Raw genomic sequence first — 8965 nt, 5'->3', positions numbered from 1 at the left:
GCATGCTTCACAATGCATGTACACCTACAGTGCACCTTGTGAATGTAGTGTCTGGAGAGGCTTTTTTTATAATCTATCATTTGATTGGTTCCCACGATTTGAGACGACGGTCCTCTTAGGTTGGTAGGCTGGCAATGTTGTCATAAAACAGACGTGGTCCCGTCCATGTTTTTTGTTTCGGGCACTGTGCTTCAAGACAGGATAATCCGAACTTTCATAAACACAAAGCATCATTGCAACCACGAAAACAAGGATCTTGCTTTGCTCGTGTTCGCTTTGAGTTGCCAGAATGCGGCCGCCGGGATCTTATACCAAATCCGCTCTCATCGTTTTCCTTGCCGTGCTTTTTGTTTCGAATATTCTGCTATTTTTCTATTCGCCAATGCCGAGGAATAAGGATACAAGTCAGTGTGCTCATACAGCCGGTTCAATCCTTGCGAGACTGACTCTGAATTCAAAGGGGACGGGTCAAGTATTCGACTGCATAAACGGAATAAAGTTACGTGATGCTGGACCTGCGGAGTCTGATCTCAGTCCATTTCAGTTCGACTCGTCTGTTGTTGGTTTGAATATCACTGAGAGTACCGAGAACAGGTCGCGTAATTTTGTGGACACGTTCAAGAAAAGGTTATGGGGGACGGGACTGGACCCCAATTATAAAGGTGTGCAAGCCTCGGGCCCAGGATCCACTTTGGAGAACGCTCAAAAAATGATCGCAATGTTACACGTGATCGTGGAAAGGATAAAAAACGAATTAGGGAGAGACACCGTCCGCATTTTAGACGCCCCCTGTGGTGACATGGCATGGATGTCCAAATTTCTTCAAATAAGACCGGATATCCATTACACCGGAGTTGATATTGTACCCGATTTGATCCGGATTCACCAGGAAACGTTTCAGGGTATGAAAAACAGAGACTTTTTCGTCCACGATATCGTAAAATCGCCTTTGAACTTTAAAGATGGGCCATTTGACTTGATTCTCAACCGGCATTGCTTGCAACATCTAACTATAAAAGATGCCATGCGGGCGCTCAGCCATTTTGAATCATCCGGAAGTCGGTATATCCTGACGACAACATGGTCGTTCACACGTCTGAATATACCATTTTCGAATGACATTGAAATGCATGGCCGAACTCACGAGCTGAATTTGGAAATCCCTCCATTCAAACTCGCCCCTCCGTTGTGTTTGAGTTTGGATGGCCGTAACGTTTCCTTTGCTGGGCTGTGGCGTCTGCCACTAAAGCAAATAGCAAATTGTGACGAAAGATATCTGAAGGTGGATGGCATACTTATGGACCAGAAGCAACCCATGGTGCACTGCTGATATCACAAAAAAACAAATCAAGGATCAGACTCTGAGAACATTACGGACATTTCATTATAACAATGAAACCGACAAGCTCGCATTCAGGTATAGAAGTGAAATTAAATGTACATTTGCATCTGCGGTATGGATTTATGGCCCTCAGCGAAAAGCCTTATTCAGGCATGTGCTAAGTTATCCATACTTGTTGTGAGGTATCATTTCCTATTCTACAATCCCACACTTTACGGCTTCTATATTTTGCACCAACGGAAGATTGCCTAACGATTACCTCTGCCGCCAAAACGGGTCACAGTGATTGAACACCGTTATCACTGGTATCACTGTTTCGGCCTAATAGGCCATTTGCAAGATACCACGTATGGCAAGCGGAGTGTCCAGTAATTAAAAAAACCTAGTTTTATTTAAAAAAACTTGGTTTTTTACCTAATAAACTAAGTTTATTTGGTAAAAATATAGGTTTTTTTAAAACAACCTTGTTTATTAGCTAATAAACCGAGTTTCTTTAATAAAACCAAGTTTTTTTACTTTCTTTCCTAATAAAGTAGGTTTTTTAACAGAAACTTACATTTTATGCTAAAAAACCTGGTTTATTACCTAAAAAACAACATAATCGTATAAAATATAAGTTTCTGTACAGAAATGTCCATTTATTCAATAAAACAAGGTTTATTACCAAAACAACCTGGTTTATTTAAAAAAACTAAGTTTATTACTAATAAACCTAGTTTTTTAAAATAAACCTGGTTTATTAGAAAACTTACATTTTTAAACCTCGATCCTACCTACATTGAGTTATCTGGGATGAGGTTAGGGTCTCACTAACTAGTTTACAGAGTGCAGTGCAGTGCAGCATTAGTACCACGTGGTGCCGAGGTTGCCCATCATCGTCCAATAAACCTACATAACATCGCGGATTTGTGTACATGGGGCGAGGTAGAAAATACAAGTTTCTCGATAGAAAGTAGGTTTTTGCACGCCGTTTGTCCAGTTATTCAAAACAACCTACATTTTTACAATAAAACCGGGTTTTATTGCAAAAAACTAAGTTGTTTTGTATAAAACCAAGTTTTTTACGTAAAAAGGTAGGTTTATTGGCCATTTGTCCAGTTATTGTTAATAAACCAAGATTCTTTGCTATAAAACTAAGTTTATTACCACTGGATGAAAAACTTATATTTTAGGGAATAAAACCAAGTTTATTTGTTAAACTTGACATTTGTGGATAGAAACAAGGTTTATTAGGTAAAAAACTTGGTTTTATTAAAGAAACTCGGTTTATTAGCTAATAAACAAGGTTGTTTTAAAAAAACCTATATTTTTACCAAATAAACTTAGTTTATTAGGTAAAAAACTAGGTTTTTTGAATAAAACTAGGTTTTTTTAATTACTGGACACTCCGCTTGCCATAACCACGTAGGCAAAGCAAACTATCTTTACAATAGATTTTTACGATCAAGGACGCCAGACAATGCCTCTCGAGCCAATGGGTGATATGAATTTTTATTATTATTATTTTAGTATTATTTATTGTAACCTCCACAGGGGAGAAATCGCACATAAAAATATCACATAAACAGTATATACGACGATACATTAGATAAAATAATAGAATAAAGACTAGCAAATGCTTTAACTTCAGTTTTTTACCGAAAGGCCTAGTGTAAATGTACATGGAGTTTTAGATAAAAGCCTTTGCTACTCTTTATTGTCTGGCGTCTTTTACCGTTAAGATCTATTGTAAAGATGGTTTGTTTTGCCGCCCCTGGGTGGTACCGGCGTGTCTGGCAAAGGGCCTTTAACATTTTGAAGTGTTAGAATATATCAGTATCAACTGGTGGTATATCTTGCTTCTTCTTAGTACCATCGTTAAGCACCTTCCAGTCACCCTTTGAATCTCAACTTTTCACGTTCGGCAATCTCTCTGAACTCTTGTTTCGTAAATGCATTCAAGCTTTTTTTCATATACATGTAGGCCCTAGTTTGCGTACGAATAAATGGGGAAAGTGTCCAAAAATATTGTGCTGGAAAATGTTTATCGATAGTAGATCTATTTATATCGCAATACTAAACGAACGTATATATATTCCACAATTTTATAACTTATTCCTGCTGTTTCACAATTTGCGTCAAACCACGAAGATTTCATGCCGACTTACCGGCTGTGAATGTCAATCCTAAAGTCTCCTCCTTGTAAGATTTTGGCTTTGAAGTTTAGATGCACCGGTGTAGTAGTTTGAAGTGTCCGAGGAAGGAATGTCCGGGAAACAAAGGATTCTATGTATTATGCGCTTTACTCTCCGAGATATTGGCTAATACAGTAGAACCTCTCTATAACGGGTACCCTCGGGACTGAAAAGTGCTGTCCTTAATAGAGAGGTGTCCTGATTAGAGAGGTCAAATTGAATGGAAACAACCAATTTTGGATCAAAACTAGTGTCCTTAATAGAGAGGGTGTCCTTAATAGAGAGGTGTCCGCTAAAGTAGGTTCCACTGTATTTATAAAGACTAGTAAATGCTTTTACTACAGTTTTCTACTGAGATGGCTAGAGTAAATGTACATGAAGTTTTAAGTAAAAGCATTTACTAGTCTTTTATAAATATCAGCCATTATTGCCGGTGTAGAAGTTTAAAATGTCCTAGGATAAAATGTCCGGGAACAAAGGATTCTATTATGCGCTTCAATCTCTGAGCTATTGACGGTCAGGGTCTCTATAGAACCATATTGCAGAATACAGTAGGGCCGGACACTTTTTCCAGGGGGGACACTTTTTACTTTTACACCGGTCATGTTCTCCATAGAACCATATTCCATTTTTTCGAGGGGGACATTTTCTACTTCTGCACCGGTGCGAGTTTTTTGTTTTGTTCTGGTAGGTTTGATAAGATTATCACAAAGGTAGCTTTCTTTTCAAATCATTGACTTCTAAAGGATTGATTTGCGCTGTCAGCTCTTGCAATATCTAAGTCAAATGAAAACAAATTCATAATTAACCACTTTTGTGTCTAGACCTGGTAACTATTTCGGGTGTTTCTGATGGCTATTGCATACTTGGATATATACGTCCGAATAAAGCAGTACCTCACATGCACTTATATGCTCATATCTTAAAGCGAATTTCGTGCGATCAATACAACGGCAATCGCGCGCGTCAGTCCGTATGAAAGCAATGATGCATCATCATGTCTTACGCAAATTTTTGAATGGAAGCCACATATTCACATGTTCATCAAGTCGAATCTGGATACCGTAAATGATCTACGCCGTACAGGGCCTCAGGAAATGAGAATGTGCATTTTCACCGCTCGAGAAAATGTAGAAAGTACAGATGTAGAAGTGTAGAAAGCAGCCTGGCTTTCCTGATTCCTGACTGTTCGGGAGAATACTATCGCAACCCAGCTGTCCTGAATATTGACGTGCAGTACTGTCCTGAATCCCGACCGTCTCTCTGACAGAAGGCAGTGGTAGCCTAGCTGTCCTGAATCATAACCGTCTCTCTGAGAGAATGCAGTTGTAGCCTAGCTATCCTGAATCCTCACTGTCTCACAGAGAGAATACGATGACAGCCTAGCTGTCCTGAATCATGACTGTCTCTCCGAGAGAATGCAGTAACAGCCCAGCTGTCCTGAATCATAACTGTCTCTCTGAGAGAATGCAGTAGCAGCCTATAGTTGTCCTGAATCCTGACTGTCTCTCTAAGAGCATGCAGTGGCCAGCCTAACTGTACTGAATCTTGTCTGATTGGCAGCCTAGCTGCAAGGACGAGTAGCACAGTGACGAGTAGCACTATGATCCCTTGATATCATGTGTACCACCATAATTGGCCTGATGAGGTGTTGTGTCGAGAAATTAATGGATTCTGAGGTTATTGAGAACGCCATCCATTTGATTAAAGTACAAACCACGCTCGTATGAATGTAGCTCAAATTAATGAACACACTAGGAGTACTTAACCATCTTGATCTTGCTAATTAGTGCCGCCTTTTTTTAACGGCATCTCTCGAAAATTGTCAAGTAGACATCTCTCGAACAGTTGTGAAGTCGATCCTGAATGGAACCGAAATATCAACAATTTGAGACCCACGCATACAAAGACCTTATAATGGGCAAATCACAACGTGTTCCGTCATCACGCTCGGGGTACCAGACTGACACGTCCATCGCAGAAAACGGTATACGGTAAGTCCATTTCCCTAAATTCGATAAGTCCTGGGCCTGGCTACTCCACTTAACTCGGCGTTGTAGCGCTTTCTCAGCGTTGATCTATTCATTTCATGTGCTGTTTTCCCTCTCAAACGTAAGCCCTTCCCTCCTCTGATAGACTTCCCAGGCAGTCCATTGCGACAACCGAATTGGACGAAGTCGGTCGAATGCGTCCGGGGTGTATACCCTGACAGCATAGTTCGCTTACTCCTACCATTCGGGGAGATATTCCTGAACGGGCGAGTTGTCGCCCGTACGAACCATTACGTGTTTGACCCTTGAATACACAAGCTCACACCTAGGCCTAAATTCCCCGGCATTGTTCTACAGGCTCAGCAAAGGGTCATCAGGGCAAATCTTGTGATCGACAAATAACATGGCCCCCCACAAAACAGCTTTCAGTGGAGTCCATTGGCCTAAACCGACGAGAGCAAATAAAGGTAATGGCTATTCCCAATCTTGACACTAGAGGGGCTGATTTGGTTCCTTACAACGCCTCTTTTACTAATGGTTGCCACCATCTTGAAAAGAAGTACTGCGGATGTGGAAAATGAAAGGATTTTTCGAATTTGCAAAGAGGCTATGGCATCACCACATATAGCCCGCGAAAGTGATTGTTACCCTCGCGGCATTTATAGTTCTCCTTAAAAATACCTGAAAACACACCAAGGAAGTGTCGGGTTTTATTTACAAAGATATTGGGTTATTTGTTGATAAAATCAACTGTTTTATGGAAGAAGCTGGCTCTTATTAGGCCTGAATATGAAGATTCACAGTCTGAACTGGTGACGTAGTAGATTACGTAGGATTATCAAAGATGGCGATATCCAAGATTGCAGCAATTGCGTGTCTGATATTTGATCTAAAAAATTCCGTCACTGTACGAGTCTGGGCTATTCGACAACAGCATGCAGTCTGGGATCCTGACCGCACTCTCGCTATTACAAAATTGCTATCTTGCACATATCCTTGTTGATTTCCCAATGAACTCCCAGTTTACATACCGATGAATTCTCGGCTAGTTGGTAAGTCAGATGAAAATCGGTAAGATTTCGCGAGATATTGCACATTTTCATTGTGTTTACGATGCTGTTCTTATAAGATTTATATTCCACCACGTGTCGGAACAGCTGGATCTAATTATCTTCGTCTGATCCGCAAATCGAACTGCACTGGAATATCTGGCTGTATCGTCGCTGCTTTCTAACGGCGAAGAAACCGTCAATAAAGCAGAATCTTTCACACTGTCCTTCAGGCAAAGATGACGTCAGACGAATATTCCAGTGAAAGGAGCAAGGAGAGCCATATTTCAGCTGAGCGCTAGGCCCTTCAGCCTCTTGTCCCGTCTGATGAAATAGATTACACCGACATGAGCTTTATTCTACTGGTAATTAAATGTTAATGTCATATTTTTCTTTTTCCAGATTACATTCTAGAATGCAGTTCGCCGCTGTTTTAGTGCCGGTCATTTTGGTCCTTGCAAGCGTTCTTATCGTTGACGGTAAGACCCATTTTGATTGCCGACAAATTTTTACTTCTCTTTTCTTCGGCAATACTACGTTTTGTTTTACGTTTGAAGAACCATGGCCCGTGTCTCTTAAATAAACCTGGCTGTAGTCTCTTGTTCCTCGTTTGAGACAAGACCACCATTGATTTTTTAAGCCTTTTAGTTAAATTGTCAATGTTTGACCGCGACGCATCAAATACTGCGTGGGGCGGTGAATCTGAAATTTTGATATGATATTCCGGACAGTCGGACAAGTAAATGGTTAAAAGTAATTTGGTAGCTGACCACGGAAACTTTTTGATAATCGACAAATTGGACAGATATTGATATTTCCACTCTTTTCAGCCAACTGGCAGAACCAAAATCAAAACACGTCCCCTATTGCAAAATTGACAAAAATTCAAAATTAATTTTTTCATCAAACAATTTCTTTATATCTGTAGACTTGCCACAGCAAATATTTTTTCAATACCTCTCCAAATATGTACTTGATAGTTAAAAACATGCACGAGTCTAATTGATAGGTCTGGAACCTCCAACCTATGAATATTCAAAGGTGGTATTGTCTTTTTTGAACCCCCTCCCGGATACGTGTTGCGGGCCTTTTATTTGAAATGTACGAATTTTTGCCTGATCCCGTAGCTGTGATGAACACTTTTTAATTCTCAATTGTTTTCGTCTTCAACAGTCTGAATATCGTCCAATATCTGCATGAAGTAAACGTTTTCTGCGGGGGGGTTTGCCCCCCCCCCTCCCCGCCCTCTAGTTGAACCCCTAAGGGATGATGTAATCGGTATAATATCTATTACCCGTGCTTCTCTTTTTTAGCCTACTTTCATGGGGAAATCTGCGAGCACGGGACAAAAGTACTCACCTGCTCTGGAACCAAGGTCATCAGGATCTTGAATGCCAGTTATGGCAGGGCGAACCACCACACCTGTCCCGGCCACGGCGAGGTTCACAACACTCACTGCCACAGTCACCATTCTCTCGCGAGCGTCAGGGGTTTGTGCGAAGGCAAACACCACTGCCACCTCCATGTTACTAACGCACATATGGGAGGGGATCCGTGCCACGGCACCAACAAGTATCTCTCCCTCTATTATTATTGTCACTAAGAATAGTTGGATGTCCTCGATGGAGAGGGAATCGGTACCTCAGGATGAACACCGCAGCATCTTGACCACCATGGTTTTTGCATCTTATCAAGGTATACCCCGGCTGCCCCCGGCTACATCTAAATCGGGGTAAAAACTATGAGGTTCAATATGACATGATAGCAGAATAGAAACGACTTTTAAAGTAACAGAGGGATAGTGGTTTGAAATTAAGGTGGCCATGTGCCCCTCCAATTAAAATAATCTCTTGTCTGTTTCTTTTTTGCCGTCATTTTCTGTCGCCGAGGTAACGAATAAAACGTGATGTCATAAAAGCGCGTCCTTTTTTTCTTTCCGTCGTTTGGTGTGTATAACTTTTATTTTCATTAGTTGTCGGGATCGTTTTGGCCTCGGCGGCGCGAACTGCTGCTCGGATTTCGTTGAAGTTTGATTCCTATTGGTCTGAGCTTCGAGACCAAGAAGTATGTTTATAGTGGGAAGACATGAACTCAAAAAACGACCTTAGGCCCCCTATACCCTCAAATGAGTCAAAAACGCAATTTCTGATTTTTGAAAAATAGTCTATCATGTTAAAAAAGCTATTGATAAGTGAAATAAAAAACTGTCTTTAACGGGGACGGGGGCAGTGGCCGATGTCTCCGAAAAATGTGCTGTTCATGCAGATTTGGGGCCTTTTCGACGAAAGGTGGAGTTCTGCCCCCTTCCCCAAGGGCCAATTGCCCCAGGACCAAAACTTCAATACGGGCCTGAATCTCGTCCACTCAACGTTCACTCTGGATGCGGCCTCGTCCTGTCGCCCGGTGAAA

General features: G+C 41.2%; 1 long non-coding RNA gene across 1 annotated transcript; it reads left to right on the top strand.

Moving 5' to 3' along the window:
- The first annotated feature begins 5436 nt into the window (after positions 1 to 5436).
- On the top strand, positions 5437 to 8467 carry LOC135494990 (uncharacterized). The gene is made up of 3 exons (XR_010448500.1): positions 5437 to 5510; positions 6959 to 7035; positions 7870 to 8467. It is a non-coding gene; the product is annotated as an uncharacterized LOC135494990 (long non-coding RNA).
- The last annotated feature ends 498 nt before the right edge of the window (positions 8468 to 8965 follow it).

Source organism: Lineus longissimus, chromosome 10 (genome assembly GCF_910592395.1).
Source record: "Lineus longissimus chromosome 10, tnLinLong1.2, whole genome shotgun sequence".
NCBI lineage: Eukaryota > Metazoa > Nemertea > Pilidiophora > Heteronemertea > Lineidae > Lineus > Lineus longissimus.
The sequence above is the reverse complement of the archived record's forward strand: the minus strand, read 5'-3'. Positions and strand labels throughout refer to the sequence as shown.